This window comes from Carassius auratus, unplaced genomic scaffold (assembly GCF_003368295.1).
Source record: "Carassius auratus strain Wakin unplaced genomic scaffold, ASM336829v1 scaf_tig00025933, whole genome shotgun sequence".
NCBI classification, from domain to species: domain Eukaryota; kingdom Metazoa; phylum Chordata; class Actinopteri; order Cypriniformes; family Cyprinidae; genus Carassius; species Carassius auratus.
Window position 1 is genome coordinate 475,405 of NW_020525469.1, and position 12,119 is coordinate 487,523.

The window sequence follows — 12,119 nt, forward strand, 5'->3', positions numbered from 1 at the left end:
CATCAGTGTTTAGAGTAACAGATTCTTCCTCCGTCACAGACATCATCTGTATTTTATTTGTTTCAGCCCCAAACACACCTGAAGAACATCAACAGAAACAAATGAAAGCTTCTGATGGTTTTAAAGCCTGAAATCAGCTGTAAACTATTGTTTAAATATGAATTGAATAACATCCAGAACAGCAGCAAAGACATAGAAGCAAAGTGAAAGGTGAAATACATGAAAAGACAGATAATCATGAATCAACTATTTTTATCTTTATATATTTTAAACTTATCCAGAGGACAATCAGTGTGTGAATTTATATAATGTATTGTGGTTATTTGTGATTAACACTGGAGTATTAAATATTAAAAAAGATTTAGCATTTACAGTTTTTTTTAATAAAAATATTTAATTTAAAATCAGTCGCCTAGAATTTGAACAGTGGTTTTGGCTTTTTGATCGAGATAAATTTACAGTCATGATAAAAGACCTGGAAATTTCAACTTCAAATTCTGATTAAAACAAACATGTCAATTCAAAATAAGTACATCTTAGAATCTGAACAAAAATACTCTGAAAAAAATGCTTTTAAAACTTACCCATCAGACTCATCCAGCACAAACAGAACAAGCAGAACAAAACAAGTGTGTGAAGCATGTTGTTTAATTGTTCAGTGTAAAGTCTGATCTAATGTCCGCTGCTTTCTGCTGAAAACACTCAACCTGATGATGATCTGGTGATGAATCCTCCCCCAACAGACGCTCAGTTCACATGCTCTAAACTCTAAACGTCTTCAAAAAAAAAAAAAAAAAATTAAATAAATAAATAATATATATATATATATATATATATATATATGTGTGTGTGTGTGAGTGTGTGTGTGTGTGTGTGTGTGTGTGTGTGTGTGTATATATATATATATATATATATATATATATATATATATATATATATATATATATATATATATATATATGAAGAGTTCAGATGCAAAAGCCTGTAAGTGCCATCTGAAATTTTCATTTAAAATCAGGATTTTTATCAAGCTCCTATGCTTAGGTTGAGTCATTTTACTTTAATTGCAATGTGCAGGTCCTTTTCCAGGCTATTAAAGTGAAATAACTGAACATAAATATAGGAGCCTGATATCTATCTATCTATCTATCTATCTATCTATCTATCTATCTATCTATCTATCTATCTATCTATCTATCTATCTTTTTATATATATATAGCTTAATATATTCAAAATGGCAGAAGGTAATAGGGGATGCATCATGTGCCTCAGGGATAAGTGTTAAAGTGTTTAAAAAAACAGACAGCTACAAAAAGTATCTTTCAAATAAATAGGAAATCCAAAGGGGATATAATTTCTGCCTATGAGCCTATATGATTCTGCCTTATTTTGTATGTTTTATTAAAATTATGATATAATTTACACCGAATGGTATTATTGAATATAAATATTAAATAGTCTTCAGATTTTATAATTTATTTCAATACTTACAGTCTATATTTATTAATTAGGTAATATAAAAGTGTATGCATGGATACTGTATGGGTGCAGATATGTGGGTTTATGATGTTTGAGTGGGTGGTGGAAGTGTGTGTGTGCTTGTGTGTGTTTGTATTTGTGCTCACATGTGTATGAATACCCCCGCCACACACACACACACACACATACACACACTGCCTCACACAGACCTGGTTCATAGACACACACTCTTATGTTTTGTTTGTTACACTTCACATTTCTGTGCCATCATAAAATCATAAAATAGCTTGTATTGAATCTTCTTGTGTGTATTCAAACCATTTTCACTTAGCAAATATTTTAAAAACTTGTTTTTTTAAGACCACACCTTTAGTTCTATTGATTCACTTTTAAGAACTTTGGTGCACTGTTTCCACTACAGTGGAGATGTATGTAACTTTTTTAAAAGTAAAAACAAACAAATATATAAAAAATATATTACTTTGTGATTTAATAATTCATGCATCAGAGGGATATATATATATATATATATATATATATATATATATATATATATATATATATATATATATATATATACATATATATATGTGTATGTGTGTAGTGTACATTATGTATATAAATGAATGTTCATATGAACTGTTCATAATGGACAGTCTGTCTTTGTAAATATGTAAAAGTAGCCGACTCTAGTGTTTAAAAAAATTGTTGTATGTATAGTCAATTGTTGTGCATGGAAATACAAAGTTGAAAAGTTAAAAAGTTTGCGCATCTAACATTACTAGTCTTAGATAAGTTCAGCTTCTGAGTCAAACTGAAAGCTGCAGCGGTTGGTTTTCTTCAGAAATGTGGTTTGATCTGCTGGGTGGACAAACATCTTGTGCATGAGAGAACAGAGCATAAAGCTTGTAGGTGAAAAGCTTCTTCCTGCTTGTATGCACAACACAGACACTGTAACTTACATAACCACTGAAACATAAAAGAAAGTGAAATAGAATCACAGTGATCATTTTTAATACATTTATTATTATTATTATTATTATTATTATTATTATTATTATTATAGCCTCCACACATACAGAATGTTTCCATTTTTCATTTGTATTTTCGTGTGTTTAGTGATTATGAATAGAGCGTATACTAGTTTATATGCTGTCCTTTGGCTTCCTGTGGTCTAGTTTGGTACAGCAAATTGACTTTTAAGTTGTAATGAATGGCTGCAGTGACATGGAATATTTAAATCTATCTTGAATGAGTTTTGTCAGACAAAAGGAACTAGTTATCTCAACGAGACAGGGCTCCATCACTAGTCAGACTGACGAGACTAGTCATCTCGACTAGACAGGACTACATCACTAGTGAGACTGATGGGACTAGTCGTCTCGACTAGACAGAGCTGCATCTCTAGCCATCTCTAGCTGCATCACTAGTCAAACTGACGGGACTAGTCACCTTGACTAGACAGGACTACATCACTAGTGAGACTGATAGGACTAGTCATCTCGACTAGACAGGACTAGTCATCTCGACTAGACAGGACTACATCACTAGTCAGACTGACGGGACGAATCATCTCGACTAGACAGGGCTACATCGCTAGTCAAACTGACGGGACGAATCATCTGGACTAGACAGGGCTCCATCGCTAGTCAAACTGACGGGACTAGTCATCTCAACTAGACAGGACTACATCACTAGTGAGACTGACGGGACTAGTCACCTCGACTAGACAGGGCTCCATCACTATTCAGAATGACGGGACTAGTCATCTAGACTAGATAGGACTCTATTGCTTGTCAGACTGACGAGACTAGTCATCTGTACTAGACAGGGCTCCATCGCTAGTCAGACAGACAGGACTAGTCTTCTGGTCTAGACAGGGCTCCATCTCTAGTCAGACTGATGGGAATAGTCTTCTGGACTAAACAGGGCTCCATCGCTAGTCAGACTGATGGGACTAGTCATCTAGACTAGACAGGGCTCCATCACTAGTCAGACTGACAGGACTAGTCTTCTGGACTAGACAGGGCTCCATCTCTAGTCAGACTGATGGGAATAGTCTTCTGGACTAAACAGGGCTCCATCGCTAGTCAGACTGATGGGACTAATCATCTAGATTTGACAGGGCTCCATCGCTAGTCAGACTGACGGGACTAGTCTTCTGGACTAGACAGGGCTCCATCGCTAGTCAGACTGACGGGACTAGTCATCTAGACTAGACAGGGCTCCATCACTAGTCTGACTGAGGGGACTAGTTTTCTGGACTAGACAGGGCTCCATCGGTAGTCAGACTGACGGGACTAGTCATCTAGACTAGACAGGGCTCCATCGCTAGTCAGACTGACGGGCCTAATCTTCTGGACTAGACAGGGCTACATCGCTAGTCAGACTGGTGGGACTAGTCTTCTGGACTAGACAGGGCTACATCGCTAGTCAGACTGGTGGGACTAGTCTTCTGGACTAGACAGGGCTACATCACTAATCAGACTGACGGGACTAGTCATCTTGACCAGAGAGGGCTCCATCGCTAGTCAGACTGACGGGAGTTGTCATCTAGACGAGACAGGACTACATCACTAGTCAGACTGACGGAACTAGTCATCTCGACTTGTCAGGGCTACATCACTAGTCAGACTGTCCGGACCTGATATTGTTGGCAATAAGGGTCTGTGCAGAGGACTTGTCTGTTTGGTCTGGTCTTTGCTGAGGATCTGTGCTGATGAATGTCAAGTCATGATGTTCAATGGCCATGGTCTTCGCTGACATTTAGGGCTGTATTGTGGTCATCTCGGGTACAGGTCCACCATCTGGTTTCAGTTTTAGACTGGATTAAGATAACTTTGTGACAAGAACAAGACAGACAGATTAAAATATGCAACGAGTATCTGTACCTGTAATAATACAAGGACATGTTTATAAAAAAATTCATAAACTCATAACTGCCACCAATTGTTATGTTTACACATAACCACTACCCTTTTTAAAACAAAAATGTTACTGGCATTTAAAGAATTTTGACATTTTGGGAAATAATTTGCATATTTTTGCCAAATTTTTCTTAGAAAATCTCTCAAATCTAAGCGGTAAACACAAAGCTATGCTGTTCAGCTTAGTGTAAAGGCTGGGAACCGGCAGAAACAGCTGATCTGTCTCAGTCTAAACTTCAAGATGGTCTCAGTGCTTCCTGTTCAACATGAAATCTCCCACCCCCTTTTATGAGAAGTGCCAAGGGAATTATAATGACCACAGCAAGTCATTGTCTCATCCAAAGGATGGTGGTTTTTTATTTTATTATTTACAGTAGTGCATCCCTTTACTGGGGCACACGTACAGGATGAGCTCCCCCTGCTGGCCTCACGAACAGCTCTTCCAGCAGCAACCTAGTTTCCCTGCTTCGCCTCAGTGGGCAGCATGTCTTAGGCTACAGGCTGATATGACTCCTAAAGTGAGAATAATATTGTATCACTTTTCGGGATGTTTTGCACAATTATATTGTTAGGGTGACCCTCTCCCAGATCTGTGACGTTCTTTGGTTGCATATCATGTGACTTCCTGACTGATCCACAGGAAAGGTCAAGCCTGTTTACCTGTGGTCAGTCTTAGGACTTCAGTTATGTTGAAAATGCTCCAGCTGGATTTTAAAGAGAGTAAAAGTTAAAATGAAGCATTATATTATAGGTTATGTGTGGTTTCAGTGCTTCTGTTGTTGGCAGCTACATTACTACATCACAGCCAATGCTAATGCTAGCACTGACACTGAGCAATAGTCATGCTAATCCTAGTACACACGACAATCTCTTCTTGCCCACCCCATATGTTAGTACAGTATGCTAACATACTAGGAGTATGTCATAGAGAAACCTAAACCTTATTATTTAACTTGTAACTTAGGAAAAACTTGCCTTCTTGGCTTGTTTTTCTTTGTTTCCGGCAGATCCAGAAGATCCCAGTTACAGCGACAATCAACAGAGATCCAGAAGAAGAAATCATCACTATCAGAGATACAGAGTCTGGAGGATGAGAAAGAGAGTAAAAGAGAGACATTAACAAAAGTGAATAAACACTATATCAGTGCTGCTGTGCTGAACATGTGTGACAATGAGCAATGAACAGTTGCTTGAGTTGAGCAATGAACAATTCTGCTGTGATGATGATGATGAAGATGATGATGAATTCCTCTTCTTGTCCTACTAACATCCGCCAATCCACACAGAACAGCCTCACAGCCTATTATTTCTGTCGATCGATTAAAAAAAAAAAAAAAAAAAAAACACATTTACTGTTTTTTTTTTTTTTTATGTAACTACTATTTTGATGCTTCAAAAAGTTCATTAAGAGATCATAAAACTAATATGAATGTGAATTTGATTAATGTATCAGTAGTGTAAATTCATATGAATATGTATGAACATATTTGGCTGTTTAGTCCACTCGAGACTCAGTTGTATTATATCATGAACATATTTAATTTGGGCTTGTATTCAACTATAAGCATTGATCAGCGAACATAAACAGAAGCTCAATCGTGCTAGATGCACAAGAACAAACAGTCTGTTTTCACAATAGCTTTCTATATACCCTCATCACTATTCCCTACATTAGGCAACTGATACGGTATGTTGAAGGAGTGAATGAAAACAAGTGAGCGAATTTGGATACTGAGTGCACCAAGAGGACTGCTGCTTTTACATGTTGTGCTTTCAGTGTAATAATCAGATGAATTCAGCAAAGTGACATCTTCTGTTGAAACTAGCAATTAATTTGGCATGACCTCATTATAGGTATTCTCTAGCCACTGAGTGTACATCAGTTGTACACTTATTATTGTGTTGCATTATGTGATTTAATGAGTGCACTCGATAATTGCCATGGTTGTGCTTTCATTTGCCATATCTGATATGTGCGCATAAAGGGACATTGATTTGTAACACCTTTATAGGCTTTGACAAGTCAAACAGAGAGTTCAGGAGTAGGCTGCACCACCTTGAGAGCTGTGAACACCTCTGCCTCGAGCCTTGGGAGAAGCTGGAGCAAAGTCTGGTCCAGACTCAAAGACTGGAGCGGGTCACGGCCCACTTAGTTTGAAGTGGGACTCAAACCCAGGTCGCCAGCATGGAAGGTGGGCAAGCTAACAAGGATGTTAAAGATTGCAGCCTCTGGTGTCAGTCACTTGTTCACCTCTTGAGATCTGAGGAGTGAGGTTTAGATAGGACACAGGTGTAAAACTCAGTTCCTGGAGGACCGCAGCCCTGCAGAGTGTAGTTCTAACCCTCCTCCAACACACAAACCATCTAGTTTTCCAATAAGCCTGAAGGACATGATTAGCTGGATCAGGTCTGTTTAATTAGGGTTGAATCTAAACCCTACAGGGCTGTGACCCTCCAGGAACTGAGTTTGACACCCCTGGCCTACGTCTTCTCTTTCCCAGACACGATCTGTCCAGGATTTCTATATTGCCTAAAATATCCAGGTCTTGGCTTTGTTTTCATGTTTTCATAATTGCTGAAGGTAATGATTGAGGAGTAGTTTGACCAATAATATGCAGGCATTGTACATGATCGACCAATCATGGAGCATGAGACGGTGCGATCTACAGAGAACAGTCAAAGCAATAAAGAATATGCATACATACTATATTAGGTGTGTTTGACCTGAAGCAGTGCTACGCAGACCGATCCTTGTATGAGAAATTTGACAAAACAATTTTTAACAAAATGATCATACTCAAATTTTAGAATCAATTTTATTTTTAATCCAGTCACTGTACAAAAAAAAAAAAAAAAATACATGTGGTCTTGTCATACTTTACATAATCCTGCTATAATCAAACTGTACATTTTAGATCACACATATTTAGAATATAAACAACATAATCGTAATCGCTTTAAACTCATTTCCCTTTCTCTGTGATCAGAAAACATGCAGTGAAACACTATTTGTTTATAAATTAATGAAGAATAAGATATATATGGACCAAGGTGTGGGTTAAATGATGTTTTTCAAGATGTAAGATCATCCATGAGACTCTTGTAGCTTTGTCTGAAGAGTGACTGTAAATCAGTGCTTTGTCTAAACTGTTTGTAAGCAGTAGAAGTCATAATCTTGTTGACTAGGCACAGAAGGAAGTCTTGTTGTGACTGAAACGTTTGCCATTCTGAATGATATTCTATTGATGGACCATTAAATTAAAATCCAGACATCAGTGTTACACCTGAGAATAGGAAATAAAAAGTGGAAACAAATATAAATATGAACAAAACCAAAAGGTGTGTGTGAGGTATTGTCCTGTATGAACTCATCATCAGTTCCAGTCATCTGATCATCATTTTTTTGGGGACATTTTCATACACAGCTTCTATCTTTGTCTGCAAGGAAACACAAACACAATCAAGAACCTGTGGATATGATAAAAAAAAAAAAAAAAAAAAAAAAACTGAACCGCAGCAGCAGCTGCTCAAGACCAGACTTCAGCACAGCTAACATGGCTTAACAACTTTGTTTGTGCATGTTTTTGTGTGTGTGTGTGTTGATAACAGAATAAATTACATATGATTTTAACATGTTTTAAATTAGGCCATAGACCAAATTATGGATTGGCTTTGGTGTAATATTCAAAAGCGTTCTTGTAGCTTAGGCTATAACTACATCCAGAAGTCATAAAACCTAATGCATAAATTTAATTCATGGTGTATGGAAATAAATAGAGAAAGCATCAGGTCAGACATAGAAATGGACTGACTGTAAACTAAAAACATGTCATGATGCAACAATGGGAGCAATCTGGTTCAATCAAATGAAACATTTGAAACATTATGTATTGCCAAATGTATTGCAAACACAGAAGTAAAAATCTGTCAAGAGTCCGGACCCGGTGTTCCTCCCTCTCACCACCAGAGGGCGCCACTTCCCCATCTCCCGGACTCATTCACCTTCACTCTACACATCTGGTTCACTCTGCACACCTGTTTCATCCACCCACCCACACACCCACAGCCACCCACCCACCCACACACACACACACCCACCCACAACCACCCACCCACACACACACACACACACACACACACCTGGTGCCTATTGTCCTTGGTCATTTATAAACCACACTCCCACCACTGGATTAATTCTAATGTTATTTGTAAGTGTTTATCATGGTCTCGTGTCTCGCATTTGGGCTGCGTGTGCTCTGGTCCCTGTGATTTGTGTCTGTTTTGTTTTTTGCCTTGTTGGCCTTTTTGTTCCCATTAAAGATAATCTCCCTGCATTTGGACCCAGACCTTGTTTCTTCCATGGCGCTTGTTGTTGTATGTCCTAACTTGACAAAATAAAGTTAGGATATACAACATCAATAACAACAACAAAGAAATATATATATATATATTTTTTAATTCTGTAATTTCGTTTTCTACGCTCTCAAATTCTCAGTTCTTCGCTTCCAAATCTAACATGATGTAAGCTGCTCCTGCTTAAAGAAGGGGAGTGGCAATACTGAGAGCGTCCTCTGTGTTCCTCATGATGCGCTGGGGAAAAGGAACACCTGTGTGGCATTAGTAATTAGAGGGAAGCATTATAAATGTATGATGTGTTTGTTGTGCGGGAGGGTTGTTTGGGTTGTTGCTGCTGAGTTCCTTGCCAAAGTTGCCGTGCCGGGACGTGGGTTTAAGATTGTTGTGCGACCCGTGCGAATCGATCGGGAGGGATATTTTGCTGGGGTTCTCCCCGTTTACGTTTGGCGGCCGCCGTTGAGTTCACTGAACGCGGAACCCACGTCCGGTAGCGGGTAAGAAAGCCAGCAGTACATGTTGTTTTTAGTATTGTATTGGATGTTAATGTCTGTTCCTGCTGTGTTTGCCGGGGAGGCCCTGATGTATGTATTAACCCAATGGTCCCCCGGCGCTATTTGTGTGTAGAGTGAGTGCGTGTGTAAGGGGGTGGACAGGTTATCCTTTTCCATACGCCTCCTATACAGTTGACGACGGCTAGATATTTAGCACGAGTATGATTGACGGTTTGTGGTGATTAATATTTGATATGCATTTATTGGTGTGGTATTTATGACTATTAGGTTTTGTAGTGTAATGAACTTATGTGTGAGAGGTGATCACGTGAATATATTTAATGCATGTATTGACTAACTACTGAAATCTTGTGCTGAGTATATCCTGTTGGTTGTTACTTTATGACGCTGGAAGTTACCATCGTTGAAATCATTCATTGTTTCTTAATTAACTTTAACCTGTTATGACTGCATTAACCTGCTGCGACTGCATTAACCTGCTGCCCCCTGGGTTTTAATATGACTGTAAAACAAAACTATTAGTCAATGAGTTTTGGGTATTTGAGTGTTTTCTTGGATATTGTCCCACTTAAAGTATTTAGTCCAGTAGAGAACCTGTAAACTCTGGGTAGAGAGAGTTTGTGGGGGTTACAATTACACTCAAAGCAGGGTTTAACATTTCCATTGGGCCCTTATTTCTCTAGATCGACAGATGCTTCATTTGATTGAACCAGATTGCTCCCATCATTGCATCATGACATGTTTTTAGTTTACGGTCAGTCCATTTCTATATCTGACCTGATGCTTTCTCTATTTATTTCTGCGGTCTGGATCTTCATTAAAATTAGTTTATTCACTCTTATCTAACTCTGGGATCAGAGAGAAAGCTGTGCAAACACTGTTTTCCCACAACCTTGCACTGCACAGCCTGTGCATCTTTATCATCTGGTTTCTGCGTGGACCTGAGCATTCGGCTCTCTCATAAACTCTACATTTGTGAATTGGTGGGCGGAGCTAAACAGGCAGTGATGTAGAAGCAGGTGTTGATCTTCTGTGGAGGCGGTGTTTATCTACATTATTGCATCACAGAGTAGAACATTCCACAATCTGTCGTGTTGGCAGACTGCCTTCTATATAATCAGTTTTTAGACTAATGAGAAAGTTTTGAGTTCGGAAACTTACAGGATGTTTTTAATGTACAATGACCTTTTATATGTCAAAGATCAATGGAATTTTGGTTTCTCAGTTCATGACCCCTTTAAGAGAGATTCGACCCTTAGAATCGACCCATTGTTCAACCACAATGCGCTTAAAAAGAGCCCAATCAAATAATTTGCCCCGCTGTTCCTGTTCTAAGCATATTGACAAATTGAGAAAACTATGTTTGGTATAGAGAAAATGTAAAAGACTGCGTTGATGGTATGAAAAACAGATGAGATTTAAAGTGAAAGGTGAAAGTGAAAGTCTGCTAACATTCTGGCTGAAACGTATCATCTGCATTTTATATGCTATTTTTTTTCAGGTCTGTAAAACGAACATGGTCCAGCACAATGGAGAAACATATGTTAGTATTTACACTAAGGTGCAGAGCGTAACTTTTGAACTTTGAACTTTTGACGGTTAGGCTCACAGATCAGCCACGTCTGTTCATGGACGGTCCATGAACCGTCTGATACTGCAAACGTCAATCAGACTAACTGCAACAACACAGTCAACATAATCAGTCATTATCTTACCGTTCTTCCTGTTGGTTTACACAACGCTGAAAGAGTTCGGTCTTCCTGTCGTGTCAAGACTGCATTAACAATGATCACAGAATGACTAAGTGTGAAATCATGTTTAGAAATATATATTTGATTCAAATGCATTCACTGTAGTTAATATTTGAAGTTTAAAAAGTTAAATCCTGACCTGTTTTTCTGTATTTTTTGCAGATGCAGCCCATCACAACTACAACTACAATGAGAGATCCAGCAGCAGCAGCAGCAGAAATCAGCATTATGTACAATAAAGGTAAACCCTGATCTGTAAAGGACAAAATGACTCTATCAGTCTAATCTCAAACAAAACTGAGGTCTTGATGGTGGCTTATTTTTGTATCAGTAACAGAGATCAGCTCAGTAATTAATCATTAATAACACCACTGTCATACCTGACTGAATCTGACAGAGTTGAGTGATGTTCAGATGTGTGGTCTGGTTTGTGATGGGATTGTTGATCACACAGCTGTAGCTGTTGTTCTCCTGATATTCCACCTCCAGAGGTAGAGAGAGACTGATGCTGAGATCAGACACACTGATGCTGGACAATAAACTGTTTTCTTTGTACCAGGAGAGAGTCACATGACTCACATTCACCACTGAACACAACAATGAACAATATGATGATGATGAAGATGATGAAGATTGTGAAGAGTTACTGCTGATGACAGGAACAGACAGACGAGCTGAAAACATTATAAGATAAAAAGAAACTTTAACTCGTTCAGTGAATGTTTATTGTACATAGTGAATGAAACAAGAGTATTTGGAGCACACAATAATGACATCTCTCACTCTCCGAAGAAAAGGTAAACAATTTGTCACTTGGGCAGGTTGTCATCTTTGTACCCAAAGAGTCCATAATGGTACCTTAAAGATACTTAGTAATACCTAAAGTGAACATATTAGTACCTAAGAGCTACAAAACGCCCCAGTGACAGCTTTTGTACCTTTTTTTCTGAGAGTGTACTCACCATAGACAGAAAGGTAGAATTGTTTTGTTATAAGATTTGCTCCATTTATCAGTAGTTTATAAAGTCCAGCGTGTTCAGTTCTGGTGTCTGTGATGGTCAGAGATCCAGTCTGTCTGTCCAGCTTCAGTCTG

At 38.4% G+C, this 12,119-nt stretch overlaps 1 long non-coding RNA gene across 1 annotated transcript; it reads right to left on the minus strand.

Moving 5' to 3' along the window:
* Positions 1–7,753: 7,753 nt before the first annotated feature.
* Positions 7,754–11,282, minus strand: LOC113078554 (uncharacterized). Its single transcript, XR_003281551.1, has 3 exons — positions 11,166–11,282; positions 10,991–11,049; positions 7,754–7,845 (listed from the first exon to the last, which is right to left on the minus strand). It is a non-coding gene; the product is annotated as an uncharacterized LOC113078554 (long non-coding RNA).
* Between the last annotated feature and the right edge of the window lie 837 nt (positions 11,283–12,119).